Source organism: Pongo abelii, chromosome 4 (genome assembly GCF_028885655.2).
Source record: "Pongo abelii isolate AG06213 chromosome 4, NHGRI_mPonAbe1-v2.0_pri, whole genome shotgun sequence".
Lineage (NCBI taxonomy): Eukaryota > Metazoa > Chordata > Mammalia > Primates > Hominidae > Pongo > Pongo abelii.
Genome location: NC_071989.2, coordinates 139,387,463 through 139,411,614, shown reverse-complemented (window position 1 = coordinate 139,411,614; position 24,152 = coordinate 139,387,463). Strand labels below are relative to the sequence as shown.

At 37.5% G+C, this 24,152-nt stretch overlaps 1 long non-coding RNA gene and 1 pseudogene across 7 annotated transcripts in view; both read right to left on the bottom strand.

Moving 5' to 3' along the window:
• LOC129059531 (uncharacterized) overlaps window positions 1-8,979 on the bottom strand; it is a 62,336-nt gene extending 53,357 nt beyond the window's left edge. For 2 of the 7 annotated variants that reach the window (XR_008525506.1, XR_008525502.1), the window contains exons 1-3: window positions 8,789-8,973; window positions 5,611-5,740; window positions 426-573 (exon numbers count right to left, since the gene is read on the bottom strand). This is a non-coding gene — a long non-coding RNA (uncharacterized LOC129059531). Of the gene's footprint in view, window positions 1-425; window positions 574-2,982; window positions 3,060-4,953; window positions 5,097-5,610; window positions 5,741-8,490; window positions 8,639-8,788 lie in introns of all 7 variants that reach the window. The other 5 variants (XR_008525504.1, XR_008525503.1, XR_008525505.1 and 2 more) reach the window with 5 other exon arrangements.
• Window positions 8,980-20,945: 11,966 nt separating this feature from the next.
• Window positions 20,946-21,848, bottom strand: LOC100438602 (leucine-rich repeat-containing protein 59-like; annotated as a pseudogene).
• Between the last annotated feature and the right edge of the window lie 2,304 nt (window positions 21,849-24,152).

Sequence of the window (24,152 nt, the reverse complement as noted above, 5' to 3'; positions counted from 1 at the left end):
ACACCAACATGGCACATGTATACATATGTAACTAACCTGCACGTTGTGCATATGTACCCTAAAACTTAAAGTATAATAAAAAAAAAATTCCAAAAAAAAAGAAATTGTGCTTACTATAAAAAACATAACTGGGTCTTGCATTTTCATCCAGTCTGACAATCTCTGTCTTTTAATTGTAATAATTAGTACTCTTACATTTAGTACAATTGTTGACAAGTTTGGTTTCTATTTGTCCCATCTGCTTTTTATTTCTCTCTTCCTCCTCTTCTGCCACTTTTTGGGTGAATCAAATACTTTTTAGTGTTCCATTTAATACCTCATTTTTATTTGTATCTCTTTATATTATCTTAATAGTCTTGCAAATAGTTTTCAAAAAGAATTTATCATAGAAATTATTTTAAAATTTCTTCTGGATGTTTTCATACCTTTTTTTGGGTGCTTCCACTTTCCTTCTTTTTTTTTTGTACGTCAAGCTTGAGACCACATAAAGCATTGTCTGCAACAGAGACTCCAACAAGTTCTCCTTGCATCCCCACATATCATCTCTTTTCGGTTTCAAAATATGTATTCCCACTAAAGAAAGAAAAGAAGGGCTGACTTTGTGGGACAGAAATATGGAGGTGGAAACAGAGCAACAATAAATGAGAAATGGAGACTTTGCTATTTCTTCAGACTTATTTGCTGAGAAAAGTAAACCTTGTCAGCAGTTTTATATAGTGGATTAAAAACAGAAATAACTTCATATAGAGCTGTGCTCAAATGTGGAATTTTCTGCCTTTTAACTAGCTGACTTTGGGCAAGTTACTTCACTTCTTTGATCTTTACTTTTCCACCACTTAACAAACATTTATTATTTATTAAGTTGAGACTTGAAATTTACTCTTAAAATAAGAACCTAATTTGTTCACTTTTATTATCAAGACAAAAAAAGCAAAACAAAAAATACTTAGTTATATAACCTTGTAAGAATCTATTGAGGTTTAATCAAGCTATTTTAATTTTTTTCCGAAGTATCAAGCTGAAAATTCAACAAGAAGTTGGGGCCTTTCATCTCCATATATTTTTCTTTAATTTTTTTAATTTCAATAGCTTTGAGTTCATCAATTTTTAATGCTTGTCTATAACTATGGATTTCAAATTTATGACATTTGTGTATTACTTAGGCTACATGCATATTGTTATTAAGAAAGGAAAATACAGTACTTTCTATTATAATTTTTATCTCATTTCTAATAACAGTTCATACATTTGATACACTAAATCATGTCCTGTTTTTTTCTGTTATGGTTGAAGGTATTCAATGATTTGTGAGGCTTTTTTCCAACTTGCTAGAGCACATTTAAAAAATGTGAATCCCAGAGGGCATGCTATGAATTTCTCAGCAGAAGTCATTGCTTTGTAACACGTTCTTTAGGAGATTATTCTTCAGGGATCAGGATGTGCCCATCTCATAGCAGTTCTGCTGTAGATAATAATGTTCTGATAAGACTGTATGTAGATCCCTCTAAAGATCTGTTTTTAGATCTTTTTTATACCAGGAAGGATATAATTTTTCTCTCTAGGTCAACTGAAGCACTGGCTGTTTTGGGAAAACTTATGTCCCTTGTTAGGCATGGAAAGCATTACTATTTATGTTAGAGATCAGTGACATCTGTGTACTTCATGAAAGCTCTATGAAACAATCAAGACAAATGCAGAGAATGACTTTTCTTCTGTACCTTAAGTAGTGTTATTCTGCTTTCTTTGTTTTACATGTATAACAAAATGTAAAAATAATTATCCATCAAGTGATATATTAATATATTTTCCCTCAAAAGGAAAAGTTTTGTATGTGAGAGTTATGCATAAAAAATAATTAAAATGGAAATTTTACTAAAACCCCCAAAGTGAGGATGACTGGGACCATGGGATAACTTCACAGTAATAAAGACCCTTCTTTGCAAATGCCTCTTCACAGAGAACAATAGGCATGTGATACTAATGGCTATAAGGGGACCACAGAATCATGAACTTTTTGCCAGATCCTTCTAATTTCTAAGCTAATCCTTCATTGGAAGCCTTTGAAAGTAAATTAAGTCTCCTTGTTCACTAGCTCTGGGAATTGTTATCCCAGATACGAATAAAAAGCAATACAACCTTTGAAAACTTGCTGTCTCTTGGGGCCTGTTTCCTCATCTTTCTAAATAAGAAGGAATAATAAACTACTTTAAGTTGTAATTATAGAAATAAATATTTATAAAGTGCATTGATGGAGAACAAAGGAAGATGATATGAAATGCCAACTACTGGTATTATTTAATCACTTTCAGCACCTAAATCAGAAAGATTAAATAATGGTTGGCATAACAACTATTCTGCTTCATCTCAGTAAGTAATTTTTGTGAAGTGTTGATTAGTATGTTCTTAATTCATATGAATTTAGCTATTACAGTCTGCTCTTGAACAATGGCGGATGGAGGGGAGGGTTAGGGGTGCTAACTTCCACATAGTTGAAAATCTGCATATAACTTTTGACTCTCCCAAAACTTAACTACTAATAGCCTACCGTTGACTAGCAGTTTTACCAACAACAGAAACAGTCAATTAACACATATTTTTATGATACATGTATTATATACTGTATTCTTAGAATAAAGTAAACTAGAGAAAAGAAAATCATAAAAAAGATAAAAATACATTTCCAGTACTGTACTGCTTTTATTGATCCCATAAGTTTATGTCATCTGCTTACAAGTTGACTCTTTTGTCTGAAATGGTGGGCAACTGCAGCTGCAGACCTCAATCTACAATACACATCAAACGATTCAACCTTTTCTTGTAATGTCATGACTTTTCTCTGCTTCTTGGGACCACTTCCAGCATCACTAGTAGCACTTTGTATAGGTTTGATGGTGTTATTCAACGTTTACAGTATTGCACTAAACATGATGAAAAATACATGAGAACTGCAAGAGATCACTTTTTACTGTGACAGCAATTTACCAGAGAGACAAACTGCTCATTTGGAGATATCAGCGTCACACTGCACTTTAAGTGGATCCTCACGGCACTGGAACTCACTGTAATAGCAAATGAAGATGGCTACAAAATTATTACAGTAGTATATGTAGTATGTACTGTAGATAATTTTATGCAGTTATGATTGAATACTGCAGCTTTACATTTGTTTACATTTCTCACTACAACAAATGGTGCCATGTATGGTATGTAAATGTTTCTGTGCATTAGTTTTGATAAATTTTAACTTTCTGTAATACATTTGTGTATATTTTATGGTAGTAAATGATAAAATAGGCTACTATTTACATATATTTTATGCATTCACAACATACTTAACTTTTTCTTATTTTTTTTTGATACTTTTGACTACATGGTTCATCTGCAAGTTTTTTCAAATTGTCACACATCTCCAAAAATTTTTCCAATATATTTATTTTAAAAATTCATGCATAAGTGGACCCATGCAGTTCAAATCCCTGTTGTTCAAGGGTCAACTGTAATGGTTTCATTTGCTTGGATAGAAAACAAAGCTCTTTACAAAGCTACATAAAGTCATGACTTGAAAGATTGCTACAAATCTTTTTGAGTTCTGTTTCCCAAAGAGATTCTTAGTTCAAATTAATGGTATATTTGTATCTTCATGCCACTACAACTATTTTAAGCAGAAAGTAGGTTTAAAGCTAAACTTATTTTTATTTCTTGTATTTTAGAATTTAGTTTATACACTAAATTTAAAGCATTTGAACTTGCTAAAATGAAGTAAATTAATTTTACAGCTATATCATTATTATTTCTAAGTCCATCCATTCAGTCTTCTGAGTGGGTTAATGATATAAATGTAATCTAGTAGCGTGAATAAGATTGGATAATCCCCACAAAGAAGACTGAGCAAAAAGTTCATGATGCCTGATCACTAAAACTCCAGAGTGTTAAGACTATTAAATTTAAAAATGTTCAATAAGTATTAAAAATAAAAATAAAATGATTTATTAATAAAGTATTTATTTTAAAATTATTTACTTAATTAATTTATTTAAAAAACTGTGGAAGTAATAAATATTTATTTTATCATACACAAACATTGCAGGAGCACACAGAATAGGAAGCAAACATTCCCTATCCCACATAGTAAATATACTTGAACATGAATGTTGGCACTTGGTATGTATAATTCTGTAGGAAACAGCTTGAGGCAGAGATAGCTGGCTGTTCCTAATATGTTTTCCCCCTTTTCTACTGTTTTAGAACTTTTAGTGGGGCATATAGTTGCCTAGAATGAAGACTTCATTTCCCAGCCTGCTTTGTATCTTTTTATGGCCACATAACTAAATTATGGACAGTGGATTGCTAACGGAAGTATTTTGTACCAATTTCAAGAAACATTTTTTTCAGAGACAAATGGCATGTGCACTCTGCTCCCCTTTTCTTGATTTGTTCCTCTGTCCTGCTGCCTGAAATGTGAGTAGTTCCTTGGGCCATAAGCATGAGAGTTGTATCTTAGGGAAGAGCTGATAATGACCTAGATCTCTCAGGACATCATGGGCCAGAACCACCAGGGCAGTCTTGGCTTTCTTACCTCCAGACCAATAGAAGAGAAAGACAGAAAGTTCTGTATTGTTTAAATCACACATTCTACTTTTTCTACATTTGCAACCCATTCTAATCTTCACTCATGGAGAGTTCTGAAAGTTTTGGATATATGCAAATATAATTTAAATTTTTGACAGGTGCTTCCAAATTTTCCTTACAAAAATTATTTTACTTCATACTTTACTAAGAGGTCTATGCAAATACTTTCCCCTCATAAGCTATTATCAGGATTTTAAATATTTTCTGAATAGGTTATTAATGTACTTTCTTTTTCAGTTTCTGCCCCTTTCATTTTATTTTCTTATCTTGCCCTACATTTTTATAGTTGTTTCTCTCTCTAGATTCTCTAATTTTTTTTTCTACCTCTGTTGTGACTTTTTTGTCTCCAGCCTCTTTCTTAGCTTTCTCTTTTCTCCAAAGGGCAGATTGGAGTATTATTTTTTCTCTTCCTGAGGATACGCCACCTTGGATCTACTCCCTGGGGCTGGTTCCAGGGGTCTTAAAATCTGAAAAGGGTTCAAGCATACTTAGTAGTTGTATTCTTGATGAACTGTGAACCACCACTATTGCGACATGTATGTATATCCTCCAAATTTCCAAAATTCAGATTGCTTATGAAAAATGCATACACACAAAATGATTAAAAAAATAGCAGTCTAGAGCTCATTACCACCAATTTGTATAAAGCAGGCCTTCGTGAGACTTAGGAAATCATTCTACTTTTAAAAGACAGTATTATACGCAACTATTTTCTCTATTAATAAATGTGAGTCTTCCATTGTTTGTTATAGTGAAGGAGACTTTCTTTTTTCTTTTTTTTTTCTGTTCCTTCCAGAGCAGGGCTAACTCTTAGGCAGTGTGCCAGAGTCAGCCTAAGGAGAATTTTGACTGCTTTCTTTCCCGTGCTCTTCCTAGCAGTAATTCTCCATGTGACATTGTTAGTGTCTAACTCTCTCCAACAATCCCAAGCTGTCATACCCACAACCTTACTTAAAGAACAGTCCATATACATTTTCTTACCCACAGGTCACCTTCATTTGTCTGCTTAAACTTGACATACTGGCCACAGCTGGTTTCTTCAAGGTTTACATCTGATCCTAAGGCAACCATCTGGACTTGCCACGGTTACTGAGGCAAGCAGGTTCAAGGGCTTGATAAAAGGAGTCATGTAAGCTTACTCAATTGCATTTTAAAAGTCTGAATGGCACACACTCATAGACACACACACACACATTCAAGGGGCTGGGTAAAGGGAACTCCCAGAAGGAAAGGAATAAGGATGCCTCATGTGATAGCAAGAAGGAGACTGGAGAGAGGATATTAACTATGGCAGGGGAAGTAGACACAGTATAGGGGAAACAGACACGAGATAAGCTGCCACAGGTGTGCTGTAGTGGAAATACTAAGCAGAGGATGAGAATGGATGGATAAGACATTACAACTTCTGTGATCTTAAAAAAAATTTCAGTTTTCCAACAGTCCAGCTGTGTACCTTTTGAAAATGTTTTCTGTCTCATCTTCTTTCTCTTGTCCTTACAATAAATCGTACCTACTCAGGTAAATTCGCGTATCTTTTTCATCATAATTGGAAAGAGCCTAACATATTTTTAATGTCCCTGTTTGCATCTTATTAAGCTTGTTACAGAATATATTTCTAGTTTTTTCTGTTGGACTGTGCTCTTGCTCCAACAGGAAACAGTTTAATATTCCTCAGATTCAAGGTAATGATCCTGTCTCCTCAATTCTGTGGTCTTCCTAATGGACTGTGCTAGGAGAAGAACAAGCAAAAATTAGACACCAAATTGTTTTAAGGCTTGGTAGTTACTTATTTATTGTTTATTGTGTCACTGGTCTTTATTTAGTTGTTCTAGACATTCTGTCTACTCTTACTTACACAATTTTTATTTTTCTCTTTATGGATCATTCTCATCGGCTTATAAACATATTATTCCTCACATCTGAATAAAACTCTTTTCTTGATTTCACTTTCCCTGTTACTGCCACACCATTTCTTTGCTTTTCTTGGGAAATTGAAAGCATTGCCTATTTTTATTATTTCCAGTTCTACTTCCATTCTCCCTTAATCTCACTACAATCCAGGTTTTCTTGTTTCCATCACTCCACTAAAACTGATCTCAATAAAGACATCAGAACTTCCACATTGCTAAGTCCTGTGGTTAATTTTCACTCTGTATTTTATTTGACTTAGCAGCATCACATGACGCAGTTAATTCACCTGGCTTCTGCAAACACTTGATTTCCCTCCTTCATTTCCTGCTTACTCAAATTTTCTGCTTTCTCCCCTTCTTTGCAATCTTTTAATCATGGGAAAGTTCTGTTCTTAGTTCTCTTTTCAGCCAAGGAGAGAATAGAGTTGCTGTGTTGCGCAAATGCCATGTCAACAATTCAGTTCCCATTAGATTATTCTTTTGATCCAAACAGTGCATAAGAATGAAAAGTGAGCTCCCCACCCTGGGCCCTTGGTCCCACTTTGTAGTCTTGAAGTGTGGATGTTCTAACAGAAATTTACCATAAATTAATGGATACAAGCCAATACTTGCTGTGCTCTCATGGTCATCTGTGGATATGCACAGAGTAGCAACATATTTGAGTTGCTCGATGTGCTTGTTTGCAGCTGGGCTTGCTCTACCTTCTTGTTCCAGCTCTTATACTGGAAACAAGAGTCCTTTTCAGGGTCTATTTAGTGCCATGTTTTCCTCACTTTTGTGTTTTGGAGGTGATTTTACTATTTAAAGTGGCCCCAAGCATAGTGGTAGAGTGCGGCCTAGTGTTCCCAGTCATAGGAAGTCTCTGATGTGCCTTGTGGAGAAAACAGATGCATTAGATAAACTTAGTTCAGGCATGAGTTCCACTCCTGTTGGCCATGAGTTCAGTGTTAATGAGTCAACAATGTATATTCAATAAGGTGCTTTAAACAGAAACACATGTAAAAGAAGGCTGTATATTGACCAGTGAGTTGATAAAATGGTGGTGACCAGACACTAGCAGAAATCTAGCCCTAGAGGCGATTTATTCAGTATTTCTGCTAGGAGCAATGATTTAATATTTGCCAATTCAATGTTTCTGGAGACTTTACAGATCATAAGTACCGAGAATGAGAATCAATTGTATTTGCAAATTTGATGGTAACAAATTGACTTCTAAGGTGTCTGTAATAATTTCTACTCTAATCAACAATATATGAATGGCTATTTGTTTATTCCTTCACTAACAGTGTGCATTAGAAAATGTTAAGTCTTTGTCAGATAGGTTAAAAAGGTGTATTACTCTTATTTTAATTTATATATCTTTATGCATATTTATACTTATGCATGCGTGTGCACGCGTGTGTGTGTGTGAGAGAGAGAGAGAGAGAGAGAAATGTTTGCTCGTATCTTTTCACCCATGTTAAAAATTAGGTCCTTGGTGTTTTTCCTTATAGATTTATGAAATCACTTTATATATTGAAGAAATTTATCCTTCACTATATTGGTAGGAGATTTTTTTTCTCAATATGTCATTTGTCTTTCAACTTTGATTAAGTTTTTTTTTGACCATTAAAAACTCTTTATAACACTATATAAAAAGTTTTGAGATACAGCTGGAGATTATGGCAAACAGGAGGCAGGACTAGATTGCAGCCACTTGAATGCACAAAACAGTGTGTGGAGGCTCGCATCATGAACTTTTGCTTCAGAACGATTGCAGGAATACGTTAGGAAAGCCAAGAGAACCTACAGAGCCTCTGAAGGAAGCCGACTGCTCCTACAGGACCCAGGAAACACCCCAAATACTGTGAGTGCCTAAACTGTGGAAGTGGGAAAGGGAGATCGTCTGCCCGCAAACATACACCCCCACCGGGGAACCCTGAAGGTCTAGATTACAGGAGAAGATTCTTACCTTACTTGGAGATGGGTCAGTTTAGAGAACTGAGAGAAATAGAGGAGTACAGGAAGCAGCAGGAAAATCCCTGTGGGCTTGCTGGATCCCCTAGAAGGCCCTTTCTGCCTCGCCTCACAGGGGTCCTTGAGGAGGGCTGCCAGAGGCACTGGGAAAAGGCCACAGGGAGAAGGAAAGCTCCAGCTGAACTTTGTAACAATTTGAACCAATCAAGAAGTCTCCTGGCCAGAACTCTGGGGAGGGCGTGAATCTGGTGTACAGACTCCACAGGCCGGGGAAGAAGGAATGTCCTACTTACTTTCGCAGCTGGGAGGTGGGTAGCCTGGGGTAACTTCCTGCTTGTCCACTACCTGGAAACAGACTTGGTGCTGTTGTGGGGGGTGGGCATGGTGGGAGTGACACTGGCCCTTTGGGTTGCTTGGGAGCTGGGTTGGATGAGGCCTGTGACTGCCAGCTTTTCCCCCACTTCCCTGACAACCTGCATGACACTGCAGAGGCAGTCATAATCCTCCTAAGAACATAACTCTATTGACCTAGGAACCACACCTCCATCCTCCACAGCAACTGCAGCAAGACCCACCCAAGTAGAGTCTGAGCTCAGACATGCCTAGTCCTGTTGCCACCTAATGGTCCTTTTTTCACCACCCTGGTAATTGAAGACAAAGGGCATATACTCTTGGGAGTTCTAGGGCCCCACCCACTGCCCCTTCCTCCCGTACTACCACAGCTGATGCTCTCTTGAAAGTGCCACCTCCTGGCAGGAGGCCAACCAGCACAAAAATAGTCCACTAATCAAAGCTAAGGACCCTCACAGAGTCCATTATACTGCCCTGCCACCTCCACCTGGAGCAAGTGCCAGGATCCATGGCTGAGGGACCCACAGATGTTTCACATCACAGGACTCTGTGCAGTCAACCCCCAGGACCAGCTCAGAGCCTGGCAGACTTGCTGGGAGGCTAGATCCAGTAGAGAGATAACAATCTCTATAGCTTGGCTCTCAGGAAGCCACATCTCTAGGAAAAGGGGGAGAGCACTACATCAAGGAAACACCCTGTGGGACAAAAGGAACCTTGAGCCCTAGACCTTCCCCCTGACAAAGCCTACCCAAATGAGAAGGAGCCAGAAAATCAGCTCTGGTAATATGACAAAACAGGGTTCTTTACCACCCCCCAAAAATGACACTAGCTCACCAGCAATGGATCCAAACCAAGAAGAAATCCCTGCTCTACCTGAAAAAAAATTCAGAAGGTTAGTTATTAAGCAAATCAGGAAGGCACCAGAGAAAGGGGAAGCCCAATGTAAGGAAATCCAAAAAATGATACAAGAAGTGAAGGGAGAAATAGTCAATGAAATAGATAGCATAAATAAAAAACCATCAAAATTTCAGGAAACAATGGACACACTTATAGAAATGCAAAATGTTCTAGAAATTCTCAGCAATAGAAATGAATAAGCAGAACAAAGAACTTCAGAGCTTAAGACAAGGTTTTCAAAGTAACCCAATTCAACAAAGACAAAGGAAAAAGAATAAGAAAATATGAACAAGGCCTCCAAGAAATCTGGGAATATTTTAAATGACCAAACCTAAGAATAATCAGTGTTCCTGAGAAAGATGAGAAATCTAAAAGTTTGGAAAATACATTTGGGGAATAATTGAGGAAAATTTCCCTGGCCTAGCTAGAGAACTAGACATTCAAATACAGGAAGCTCAAAGAACACCTGGAAATTCATCACAAAAAGATCATCACCTAGGCACATTGTCATCAGGTTATCTAAAGGTAAGATGAAAAAAAGAATCTTAAGAGCTGTCAGGCAAAAACACCCAATAACCTATAAAGGAAAACCTATCAGTTTAACAGCAGATTTCTCAGCAGAAACCCTACTAGCTAGAAGGAATTGGGGCCCGATCTTCAGCCTCCTCAAACAAAACAATTCTCAGCCAAGAATTTTGTACCAAGTGAAACTAAGCTTCATACACGAAGGAAAGTTATAGTCTTTCTCAGACAAACAAATGCTGAGAGAATTCGCCACTACCAAGCCAGCACTACAAGAACTCCTAAAAGGAACTCTAAATCTTAAAACAAATCCTGGAAACACACCAAAATAGATCTTCCTTAAAGCATAAATCTCATAGGACCTATAAAACAAAAATACAATTAATAAAACCCCAAAAAACAAGAAACCAAGGTATATGGGCAACAATAGCATGATGAATGGAATGGTACTTCACATCTCAATACCAATGTTGAATGTAAATGGCCTAAATGCTCCACTTAAAAGACACAGATTGCAGAATGGAAAAGAATTCACCAACCAACCATCTGCCTTCAAGAGACACATCTAACACATAAGGACTCACATCAGCTTAAGATAAAGGGATGGAAAAAAACATTCCATGCAAATGGACACCAAAAACGAGCAGGAGTAGCTATTCTTTTATCACACAAAACAAAGTTTCAAGCAACAACAGTTAAAAAAGACAAAGAGGGTCATTATGTAATGATAAAAGGCCTTGTCCAACAGGAAAATATCACAACCCTTAATATATATGCACCTAGCACTGGCACTCCCAAATGTATAAAACAATTAATAATAGACCTAAAAATGAGATAGACAGCAACACAATAATAGTGGGGGACTTCAATACTACTTTGACACCACTAGACAGGTCACCAAGACACAAAGTCAACAAAGAAACAGTGGATTTAAACTATACCCTGGAATAAATGGACTTAACAGATATTTACAGAACATTCTACTGAACAACTGCAGAATATACATTCTATTCAACAGCACATGGAACTTTCTCCAAGGTAGATCATATGAGAGGCTGCAAAACAAGCCTCAATAAATTTGAGAAAATTAAAATTATATCAAGCACTCTGTCAGACCACAGTGGAATAAAACTGAGAATCAACTACAAAAGGAACCTCCAAAACCATGCAAATACATGGAAATTAAATAACCTGCTTCTGATCACTGGGTCAAAAACGAAATCAGGAGGGAAATTAAAAAATTCTTTGAATTGAACCACGATGGTGACACAACCTATCAAAACCTCTGGGATACAGCAAAGGTGGTACTAAGGGGAAAGTTCATAGCCCTAAACACCTTCATCAAAAAGTCTGAAGGAACACAGACAATCTAAAGTCAGACCTCAAAGAACTAAAGAAACAAGAACAAAGCAAACCCAAACCCAGCAGAATAAAGGAAATAAGTAAGATCAGAGCAGAACTAAATGAAATTGAAACAAACAAAAATACAAAGTGAAACAAAAAGCTGGTTCTTTGAAAAGATAAATAAAATTGATAGACCCTTAGCAAGATTAACCAAGAAAAGAAGAAACATCAAATAAGCTCAATTAGAAATGAAATGAGAGATATTACAACTGACACCACAGAAATACAAAACATCATTCAACCCATATGTGCATAAACTAGAAATCCTAGAGGAGATGGATAATTCCTGGAAAGATACAACTGTCCTACCTTAAGTCAGGAAGAATCAGATACTCTGAACAGACCAATAACAAGCAGTGAGATTAAATGGTAATAAAAAAATTACCAACATAAAAAAGTCCAGACCCAGATGGATTAACAGCAGAATTCTACCAGACATTCAAAGAAGAATTGGTACCAATCCTATTGACACTATGCCACAAGATAAAGAAAGAGGGAACCCTACCTAAATCATTCTATGAAGCTAGTATAACCCTAATACCCAAACCAGGAAAAAACATAATCAAAAAATAAAACTGCAGACCAATTTCCCTGATGAACATAGATGCTAAAATCCTTAATAAAATACTAGCTCACCACATCCAATAACATATCAAAAAGATAATCCACCATGATCAAGTGGGTTTCACACCAGGGACACAGGGATGGTTTAACATATGCAAGTCAATAAATGTGATACACCACACAAACTGAATCAAAAACAAAAATCACATGATCATTTCAATAGAAGCAGAAAAAGCATTCGACAAAATCTATCATCCCTTTATGAGTAAAACTCTCAGCAAAATCTGCATACAAGGGACATATCTCAATGTAATAAAAGCCATCTATGACAAACCCACAGCCAACATAATACCGAATGGGGAAAAGTTGAAAGAATTTCCTCTGAGAACTGGAACAAGACAAGGATGTTTACTCTTACCACTCTTCTTCAGCACAGTACTGGAAATTCTAGCCAGAGCAATCAGGAAAGAGAAACAAATAAAGGGCATCCAAATCGGTAAAAAGGAAGTCAAACTGTCGCTGTTTGCTGATGATATGATTGTTTACCTAGAAAACCCTAAAGACTCCTCCAGAAAGCCCCTAGAACTGATAAAAGAAATTCAGCAAAGTTTCTGGATACAGAACTAATGTACATAAATCAGTAGCTCTTCTATACACCAACAGCAACCAAATCAAGAACTCAACCCCTTTTACAATTTTGCAATTTTCAATGCAATTCCCATCAAAATATCACCTTGATTCTTCACAGAATTAGAAAAAACAACCCTAAAATTCATATGGAACTAAAAAAGAGTCCTCATAGCTAAAGAAAATCTGGACTAGCTAAAGCAGAACTGGAGGCATCACATTACCTGATTTCAAACTATACTCTAAGGCCATAGTCACCAAAACAGCATGGTACCTGCATAAAAATAGGCACATAGAACAATGGAACATAATAGAGAACTCAGAAATAAACCCAAATACTCACAGCCAACTGACCTTTGACAAAGCAAACAAAAATACAAAGTGGGGAAAAGGACACCCTATTCAACAAATGGGGGTGGGATAATTGGCAAGCCACATGTAGGAGAATGAGATTGGATTCTCATCTCTCACCTTATACAAAAATCAACTCAAGATGGATCAAGGACTTAAATCTAAGACCTCAAACTGTAAAAATTCTAGAAGATAACATTGAAAAACCCATCTAGACATTGGCTTAGGCAAGGATTTCATGACCAGGAACCCATAGCAAATGCAATAAAAACAAAGATAAATAGCTGGGACTTAATTAAACTAAAGAGCTTTTGCAGAGCAAAAGGAACAGTCAGCTGAGTAAATAGACAACCCACAGAGTGGGAGAAAATCTTTACAATCGATCTGACAAATAACTAATATCCAGAATCTGTGATGAGCTCAAACAAATTAACAAGAAAAAAACAAACAATCCCATCAGAAAATGGGCTAAGAACATGAACAATTCTCAAAAGAAGATATACAAATGGCCAACAAACATACGAAAAAATGCTCAACATCACTAATGATCATGGAAATGCAAATCAAAACCACAGTGAGATACCACCTTACTACTCCAAGAATGGCCATAATAAAAAAATAAAAATAAAATAGATGTTGGCGTGGATGTGATGAACAGGGAACACTTCTACACTGCTGGTGGGAATGTAAACTAGTACAATCACTATGGAAAACAATGTGGAGATTCCTTAAAGAAGTAAAAATATATCCATTTGATACAGCAATCCCACTACTGGGTATCTACCCAGAGGAAAAGAAGTCATTATATGAAAAAGATATTTGCACATGCATGTTTATAGCAGCACAATTTGCAATTACAAAAATGTGGAACCAACCCAAATGCCCACTAATCAATGAGTGTATAAAGAAACTGTGACATATATATATGTCACACACATATATATATGTCACAAATATATGAGTATATACCTATATATATTTTGGGTATATACCTATATATGTCACAGTTTCTTTATATATATATATATATATATATACACACACACACACACACACACAATGGAATACTACCCAGCCATGAAAAGAAATGAATTAATGGCATTCGCAGCGACCTGGATGAGACTGGAGACTGTTATTCTCTTAGTTAAGTGAAGTAACTAAGGAATGGAAAAACAAACATCATAGTTCTCACTCATATGTGGGAGCTAAGCTATGAGGATGCAAAGGCATAAGAAAGATACAATGGACTTTAGGGACTCAGTGGGAAAGAGGGGGAAGGGGGTGACGAATAAAAACCACAAATTGGGTGCAGTGTATACTGCTCAGGTGATGGTTGTACCAAAATCTCACAAATCACCACTAAAGAACTTACTCATGTAAGTAAACACAACCTGTTCCCCAATAACCTATGGAAATAAAAAAAATTAATAAAAAAGTTTTTATTTAGTAGAATTTATCAGTCTTTTCCTTTCTGGATTTGAGCTTTGATTAGAAAAACCTTAGCTCTATGTGAAAATAGTTTTTAAATTTATTTTGCTTTTTTAGATATTTTAATTTTTTATTTTACGTATATACATAGGTGTGTATATTTCTGGGGTACATGAGATATTTTGATACAGGCATACAATGCATAATAACATCAAGATAAATAAGATATCCATCACCTGAAACAATTATGATTTCTTTGGTTACAAAGAATCCAGTTATAATCTTTTAGTTATTTAAAAATGTACAATAAATTATCGTTGACTGTAAGCACCCTGTTGCACTATCAAATACTAGATCTTATTCATTCTATCTAATTATATTTTTGTACCCATTAACCATCCCGACTCCTCCCCCACCACGATTCCCAGCCTCTGGTAACCATCATTCTATTTTCTATCTCTGTATGTTCAGATGTTTGAATTTTTAGTTCCTACAAATAAGTGAGATAATATAAAGTTTCTCTTTCTGTGCTTGGTTTATTTCACTTAACATAATGACCTGTGGTTCCATCCATGGGTTGTAAATAACAGGATCTCATTCTTTTTATGACTGAATAGTACTTCATTGTATATATGTTCTACATTTTTCCTATCCATTCATCTGTTTATGGACAAATAGGTTGTTTCCAAATCTTGACTATTGTGAACAGTGCAGCAATAAACAAGGGAGTGAATATATCTCTTTGATATACCGATTTCCTTTCTTTTGGGTATATACCTAGCAGTGAAATAGCATATGGTAGTTCCATTTTTAGTTTTTTGAGGACCCTCCAATCTGTTCTCCATAGTGGTTGTGCCAATTTACATTCCTACCAACAGTGTGTATGAGGGTTCCCTTTTCTCCACATCTTCACCAGCATTTGTTATCACCTCTCTTTTGGATAAAAGCCATTTTAACTTGGGTGAAATGATCTCATTGTAGTTTTGATTTACATTTTTCTGACAATCAGTGGTGCTGAGTACCTTTCCAAATGCATGTTTGCCATTTATATGTCTTCTTCTGAGAAATGGCTACTCAGTTATATGCCCATTTTCAAGTCAGATTATTAGATTTCTTCCTATAGAGTTGTTTGAGCTCCTTATACATTCTGATTATTAATCCCTTGTCAGATGGATAGTGTGCAAAGATTTTCTCACATTCTGTGGGTCATCTCTTCACTTAGTTGACTTTATCCTTTGTTGTGAAGAAGCTTTTTAATTTGTTGTGATTCCATTCGTCTATTTTGCTTTGGTTGCCTGTGCTTGTGAGGTATTGCTCAAGTAATCTTTGTCCACTCCAATGTCCTGAAGAGTTTTTCCAGTGTTTTCTTTTTTCTCTTTTCTTGCTCTAATACAGCCTGGTGGCCTTTTTTTTTTCTTGCCAGAGTCTCACTTTGTTGCCCAGGCTGGAGTGCAGTGGCATGATCTCAGCTCATTGCAATCTCTGCCTCCCAGGTTCAGGTGATTCTTGTGCCTCAGCCTCCTGAGTAGCTGGGATTACAGGCATGTGCCACTATGCTTGGCTAACTTCTGTGTTTTTAGTAGAGATGGAGTTTTGCCTTGTTGGTCAGATTGGTCTTGAACTCCTGACCTCAAGTGATCCACCTGCTTTGGCCTCCTAAAGTGCTGGGATTACAGGTGTGAGCCACTGTGCCAGGCCCCCAAGTTTTCCTTTAGAAGTTTCATAGTTTGAAGTCTTAGACTTAAGTCTTTAATCTATTTTGATTTGAGTTTTGTATATTATGAGAGAGAGGTTTTAGTTTCAGTCTTCTGCATATGGATATGCAGTTTTCCCAGCATTATTTATTGAAGAGATTCTCTTTCTGCCAATGAACGTTCTTGGCACCTTTGTCAAAAATGAGTTCACTGTAGATGTATGGATTTGTTTTTGCGCTCTCTGTTCTATTCGTCTATATGTTTGTTTTTATGTGATTAGCATGCGGTTTTGGTTACTATAGCATTGTAATATAATTTGAAGTCAGGCCAGTTTTGTTCTTTTTACTCAGGATAGCATTAGCCATGCTAGGTCTTTTTTGGTTCCATCTGCATTTTAGGATTGTTTTTTTCTACTTCTGTGAAGACTATCATTGGTATTTTGATAGCGATTGCATTGAATCTGTAGATTGTTTTGAGTAGGATGGACATTTTAACAATATTGATTTTTCCAATTCATGAACATTGGAAAGAGAAGAACATTCTTTTCTTTCCAATTTGTTATGTCCTCTTCAATTTCTTTCATCAATATTTTATAGTTTTCATTGTGGAGATATTTAACTTATTTGGTTAAACTGACTCCTAGGTGCTTCATTTTATTTGTAGCTATTTTAAAAATGGTATTACTTCCTCAATTTCTTTTTTCAGATTGTTCACTGTTAGCATATAGAAATGCTACTGATTTTTGTATGTTGATCTTGTATTCTGTAACTTTACTGAATTTGTTGTCAGTTCTAAGAGATTTTTGGTGGAGTCTTTAGTTTTTTCCAAATATAAGATCATGTCATCTGCAAGCAAGGATAATTTGACTTCTTCCTTTGCAATTTGGATGCCTTCTTTCTCTTGTCTAATTGCTTTACCTAGGACTTCCAGCAGTATGTTGAATAACAGTGGTGAAAGTGGACATCCTTGTCATGTTCTAGATCTAGAGGAAATGCTTTCAGTTTTCCCCCGTTCAGTATGATATATATGGCTTTGATTGTGTTAAGGTATGTTTCTTTTCTACTCAGTTTTTTGAGGGTTTTTATCGTGAAGGGATGTCGAATTTTATGAAATGCTAAATGCTTTTCAGCATCAATGTAAATGATCATATGGTTTTTGTCCTTCATCCTGTTGATCTGATGTATCGCATTGATTGATTTGCATATGTTGAACCATCTTTGCATCCCAGGTATAAGTCCCACCTGGTAATGACAAACAATCTTTTTAATATGTTGTTGAATTTGGTGTGCTTGGATTTTTTTGAGGATTTTTGCATCAGTGTTCGTCAGACATACTGGCCTGTAGTTTTCTCTTTTTTTTTGATGTGTCTTTGTCTGATTTTGGTATCAGGGTAATACTGACTTTATACAATGAGTTTTCAAGTATTTCCTCCTCCTGTATTTTTTGGATTAGTTTGAGTAGGATTGATATTAGTTCTTCTTTAAATGTTTGATAAAACTCAGTAGCAATGCAATTGGGTCCTGGGCTTTTCTTTGTTGGGAGGTTTTTAATATAGCTTTGATCTTGTTATTTGTTATTGATATGTTCTTGTTTTGGATTTCTTCATGGTTCAATTTTGGTAGATTGTATGTGTCTAGAAATTCATCATTTTTGCTGAGGTTTTCCAATTTATTGGCATATAGTTATTCATAGTAGCCTCTAATGATCTTCTGGATTTCTGCAATATTGGTTATAATGTCTCCTTTTTTAATCCCTGATTTTCTTTATTTGGGTCTTTTTTTTTTCTTAGTTTGTTTGGCTAAAGGTTTGTCAATTTTGTTTATCTTTTCAAAAAGCCAGCTTCCTTCATTGATCTTTTGTATTGTTTTTTTTTTCATTTCAATCTAATTTATTTCTGCTCTGATATTTATTATTTCTTTTCTTCTACTAACTGAGTTTGGTTTGCTCTTGCTTTTCTAGTTCTTTAAGTTGCATCATTAGGTTGCTTATTTGAATTTTTTTTTTTTTTTTTTTTTTTTTTTTTACTTTTTGGATGTGGATGTTTATAGCTGTAAACTTTCCTCTTAGCACTGCTTTTGCTGTCTCTCGTAGATTTTGGTATGTTGTGTTTCCATTATTATTTGATTTAAGAAATTCTTAAATTTCCCTCAACTTCTTAATTGACCCACTGGTCATTCAGGGGTATACTGTTTAATTTCCATGTGTTTGTATAGTTTCCAACATTCCTCTTGTTATTGATTTCTAGTTTTATTCCATGGTGGTCATGGAAGATACTCGATATTATTATTATTTTTTAATTTTTTAAAGAGTTGTTTTGTGGGCTAATACAAAGTTTATTCTTGAGGGTGATTCATGTGCTGAGGAGAACGATTTGTATTCTGCAGTCATTGGATGAAATATTCTGTAAATATCTATTAACTCCATTTGGTCTATAGTGCAGATTAAGTCTGAAGTTTCTTTGTCGATTTTCTCTTTGGATGATCTGCCCAATGCTGAAAGTCTGTAGCTAATTATTGTATTGGGTTCTTCCTCTATTTTTAGCTCCAGTAATATTTACTTTATATATCTGGGTGCTCTAATGTTAGGTGCATATATATTTATAATTGTTATATGTTCTTGCTGATTGACCCCTTTGTCATTATAGTATGACCTTCTTTGTCTCTTTTATAGGTTTGTTTTGAGATTTATTTTTGTCTGATGTAAGTGTAGATACTCTTCCTCTTTTTTGGTTTCTATTTGCATGAAATATCTTTTTCCATCTCTTAATTTTCAGTCTATCTGTGTCTTTGTAGGTGAAGTGTTTTTCCTGTGGGCAATAGATTGTTGGGTCTTAAAAAAATCTCTTCAGCCACTCTATGTCTTTTTTTTCTCAGACATATATTTAATAACTGTAGAAATCCAAAAGAATTGGCATCAAATCTTGAAGTTGTGAATGAAGCTGTGGGTTGGCTTGACTGGGCTCAGCCACTGAGCTGCCTCATCTGGCCAAGGAATGGGATATGACAACTATGAGGACTTCTATATTGTCTTAATCTCATTATATGTATTATGTATTTAGTTTCAATAAAGCATTTGTACCAGTGGCTCTGGAGCTTGGAGGAAGACTAAAGGAATGTGTAGTTATTCTGAGTAAGGTGTAGACCTACACAGCAGAGCTATAGGGGAAAAGATTAACAAAGTCCTTTCTTCCAATATCAGGACAGTCATGAGTGTCAGTCCCATCCAAACAGGTCACTAGGGCTAAAAGGCTGGACCCTGCCCTCTCTGTCTCTGAACTATGACAGGTTCTTGCTCACTCTGGGGGAGGCAAGGAGCTTGCAACTGGGAGTTTTCAGTGAATGAGCACCATGACACAGTCATTTCCGATCCCTCCATCCAGCTGTTGTGAAAAGATGAAGCAAAGGAGGCAAGACAATGCTTAATCTAGCAGAAAAGAGAATGGATAGTGCAATCCTTGTTTGTGCAAGTCATTGGGTGATACACCACTTTTCAGCTCCATGAAGCTACTTGTTTCCCTTCATTTCCTCTCTTTCCATTTATTCCCTTCAGTTATGGTCTAGAATCAAACAATTCTAAACCTCAGTGTCTTATAAAGCTGACACTTCAAAAACTGCAAAAACAGGTTGCCTTTGAGGTATTTAGTCACACCAAGTACAGCTAGAGCAGTCATAGACAGTGTAGGTTTGCAGAGATCCACCTCCTTGCTTACTAGCAATTAGGGAGTTAATACTCTAAAATTGAGGGGACTGTTGCCATTTTATGGAAGCCACATAAGTTGGGCAGAACTCCACAGGAGCTGTCCAAGGCCTGATGATGGCAAGAGATATCTCTGAGTCATGAAATCTGTCTACCATCAAAGATTCTACGCTTCGCCTGAGAAATAATTCTGGTGTGAGTTCTAGTCTCTCAGGACATTATAAAGGAAGGAAAATGATGTAAAGGAAAGAAAGAATACCAGAGTGGGAATCCAGTTTTGCCTCAAACTAGCTGGGAGACTAGGCAAGTCATGGAAGGCCTCTATTTCTCTGCAAGTGTTATATTGGACTGGATGGTCATGAAGCCCCTTTCAGAGCCAGAGATTTTGTATGGATGCTAAAATGCTTACATCTCTGAGGTCCTAAAGAAAACAGGAATACCCCTCCCCACCAATTTAGACTGGATTTACTGAGTGTGGTCTTCTAGTCCTCCAAAACTTCCTCTGATCTGCCCTGATTGTCCAGGGAGGAATGAAAGAAAGGGTTTGTGGCATACAAAAGTATAAATGTAGTGACAGCTGACCATTTAGTAGAAATGAGCCTTGCCTTTACACAGCTTTGCATAACAACTAGAAAAGGCTATGTTTTCTCTCTCCCTGCCCCCAAGCCTACTTCTTTAGGCATGCAGGTAACTGCCCCGGCCTCCAACCTCCTCCCATTTCTCCTCATTCCACCAGGGAACCCTGACTAAGGAACGAAGAAGTCCTACAAAGAGGAGGTCTCTCTTATGTACCAATCTGCAGCCATTTGATGATGGCAGGTAGGTCTCATGCTAAAAAGAGGTTGTGTCCAGTAGAACCCAATTCCACAGGAATCCAAGCTCCAAGGCTGGGAGGCAGCAGGTGCTGGGGACAAGCTCACTCCTGAGAGTTGGCCTGGAGGACTCACTGGAGGATCTCATAGTGGCGCAGACCCTGGAGCGCATTGTCATAGATGGTGTTCACACTAGTGCAGAGGGGCTGCGCTCTGTCACCCGACAAGCAAACAGCCCTCCCGCCACACAAAACAGTAGCAGCAGCAGCAGCAGCTTCAGCAGAGCCCAGGAATGAGTGTGCTTCTGGGGTGGTGGCTTGCGGGGATGGGAGCCGGACTTAGATTTTGGGGCCTGATTTGTTTCCTTCTTAGGTTTCTTCTCTTGTTCCCGCTTGGCTGCTTTGAGTGCATCATACTCCTTTCTTTGGCGCTCCTTCTCTTCCGCCTTCTCCCGCTTCTGCGCTTCCCACTCCTGAGGTTCCTTAGCTCGCTGCTTGGCCTCAAGCTTCTTCTCTGCCTCACGTTCTACTTAAAACTGCCGCTGCCTCTCCAGCTCCTGATCCTCCCGCACAGCCTTCCTGTGCTGTAACACCGTGTCTGCACACTGCTTACACTGCTTCTCATCCAAGCAGTCACTTGCCACCTTGGCCAGGATAGGATCGAGGGAGTTATCCTTCAGGTCCAGCCACTTCAGGTTCTTGAGCTGAGCAAAGCTGACAGGCAAGGCGACCAACCTGTTGTTGAGGAGATCCAGGTGCTGGAGGTTGACTAGATGGCCGAAGTCCGCCTGCAGCTTGTTCTTACTCAGGTGTAGCTTCACCAGGTGTGTGAGGCCACAGAAATCCGACAGTAGAGTAGTCAGTTTATTACAAGACAGATCCAGGATGGTAGACTCTGGAAGGGCAGCCAGCTCCTTCAATGGGACTTCATTCACTGAGACTCAGGTCCAGTTCGTTGCAGTCCAGCTTGTCGCGGAGGTTCCCGCCCTTGCTACTGGCCTTGGTCATGGTGACACTGGCTGGGCGGGTCCCTGCTCTGGGGTTCCGACTGGCGGAAGAAAGGAGCTGAAATATAAGGTGTAAGGAAGGGATCCAGTTTCAGCTTTCTACATATGGCTAGCCAGTTTTCCCAGCACCATTTATTAAATAGGGAATCCTTTCCCCATTTCTTGTTTTTCTCAGGTTTGTCAAAGATCAGATAGTTGTAGATATGTGGCATTATTTCTGACGGCTCTGTTCTGTTCCATTGATCTATATCTCTGTTTTGGTACCAGTACCATGCTGTTTTGGTTACTGTAGCCTTGTAGTATAGTTTGAAGTCAGGTAGTGTGATGCTTCCAGCTTTGTTCTTTTGGCTTAGGATTGACTTGGCGATGCGGGCTCTTTTTTGGTTCCATATGAACTTTAAAGTAGTTTTTTCCAATTCTGTGAAGAAAGTCATTGGTAGCTTGATGGGGATGGCATTGAATCTGTAAATTACCTTGGGAAGGATGGCCATTTTCACGATATTGATTCTTCCTACCCATGAGCATGGGATGTGCTTCCATTTGTTTGTATCCTCTTTTATTTCCTTGAGCAGTGGTTTGTAGTTCTCCTTGAAGAGGTCCTTCACATCCCTTGTAAGTTGGATTCCTAGGTATTTTATTCTCTTTGAAGCAATTGGTATACAAAAATCAATTCAAGATGGATTAAAGACTTAAATGTTAGACCTAAAACCATAAAAACCCTAGAAGAAAACCTAGACATTACCATTCAGGACATAGGCATGGGCAAGGACTTCATGTCTAAAACACCAAAAGCAATGGCCACAAAAGCCAAAATTGACAAATGGGATCTAATTAAACTCAAGAGCTTCTGCACAGCAAAAGAAACTACCATCAGAGTGAACAGGCAACCTACAAAATGGGAGAAAATTTTCACAACCTACTCATCTGACAAAGGGCTAACATCCAGAATCTACAATGAACTCCAACAAATTTACAAGAAAAAAACAAACAACCCCATCAAAAAGTGGGCGAAGGACATGAACAGACACTTCTCAAAAGAAGACATTTGTGCAGCCAAAAAACACATGAAAAAATGCTCACCATCACTGGCCATCAGAGAAATGCAAATCAAAACCACAATGAGATACCATCTCACACCAGTTAGAATGGCAATCATTAAAAAGTCAGGAAACAATAGGTGCTGGAGAGGATGTGGAGAAATAGGAACACTTTTACACCGTTGGTGGGACTGTAAACTAGTTTAACCCTTGTGGAAGTCAGTGTGGCGATTCCTTAGGGATCTAGAACTAGAAATTCCATTCGACCCAGCCATCCCATTACTGGGTATATACCCAAAGGACTATAAATCACGCTGCTATAAAGACACATGCACACATATGTTTATTGCGGCATTATTCACAATAGCAAAGACTTGGAACCAACCCAAATGTCCAACAATGATAGACTGGATTAAGAAAATGTGGCACATATACACCATGGAATACTATGCAGCCATAAAAAATGATGAGTTCATGTCCTTTGTAGGGACATGGATGAAATTGGAAATCATCATTCTCAGTAAACTATCGCAAGAACAAAAAACCAAACACCGCATATTCTCACTCATAGGTGGGAATTGAACAATGAGAACACATGGACACAGGAAGGGGAACATCACACTTCGGGGACTGTTGTGGGGTGGGGGGAGGGGGGAGGGATAGCATTGGGAGATATACCTAATGCTAGATGACGAGTTAGTGGGTGCAGCACACCAGCATGGCACATGTATACATATGTAACTTACCTGCACATTGTGCACATGTACCATAAAACCTAAAGTATAATAATAATAATAATAAAAAAAAAAGAAAGGAGCTGAAATGCCGCTTGTCAGTTCAGCGGGCCCCCACCCAACCGACTACCCCTGAGCCCTCCGTCGCCGCGGGTGCGATACCGCCTCCGCCCGTCCGCCCGCCTGCCGCACTCCGAGCCCCGCGCCTACCTCCCACCGGTGCCCACTCTGTGTCTTTTTATTGGAAAGTTTAGTTTAGTTATATTCAATCTTATTATTGATAAGTAAGGATGTATACTTTTGCCTTTTAAAATTTATTTTCTGGTTGTTTTGTGGTCTTCCTTCTTTCCTTCCTGTCTTCCTTTCAGTGAAGGTGATTTTCTCAGGTGGCATATTTTAATTTCTTGCCCTTTTTTGTGTATTTGTTGTATGTTTCTATTTGAGGTTGCCCTGTGGCTGGCAAATAATAATCTGCAACTCATTATTTTAAACTGATAACAACTGAACACTGCAAAAACAAACAAGCAAACCTGC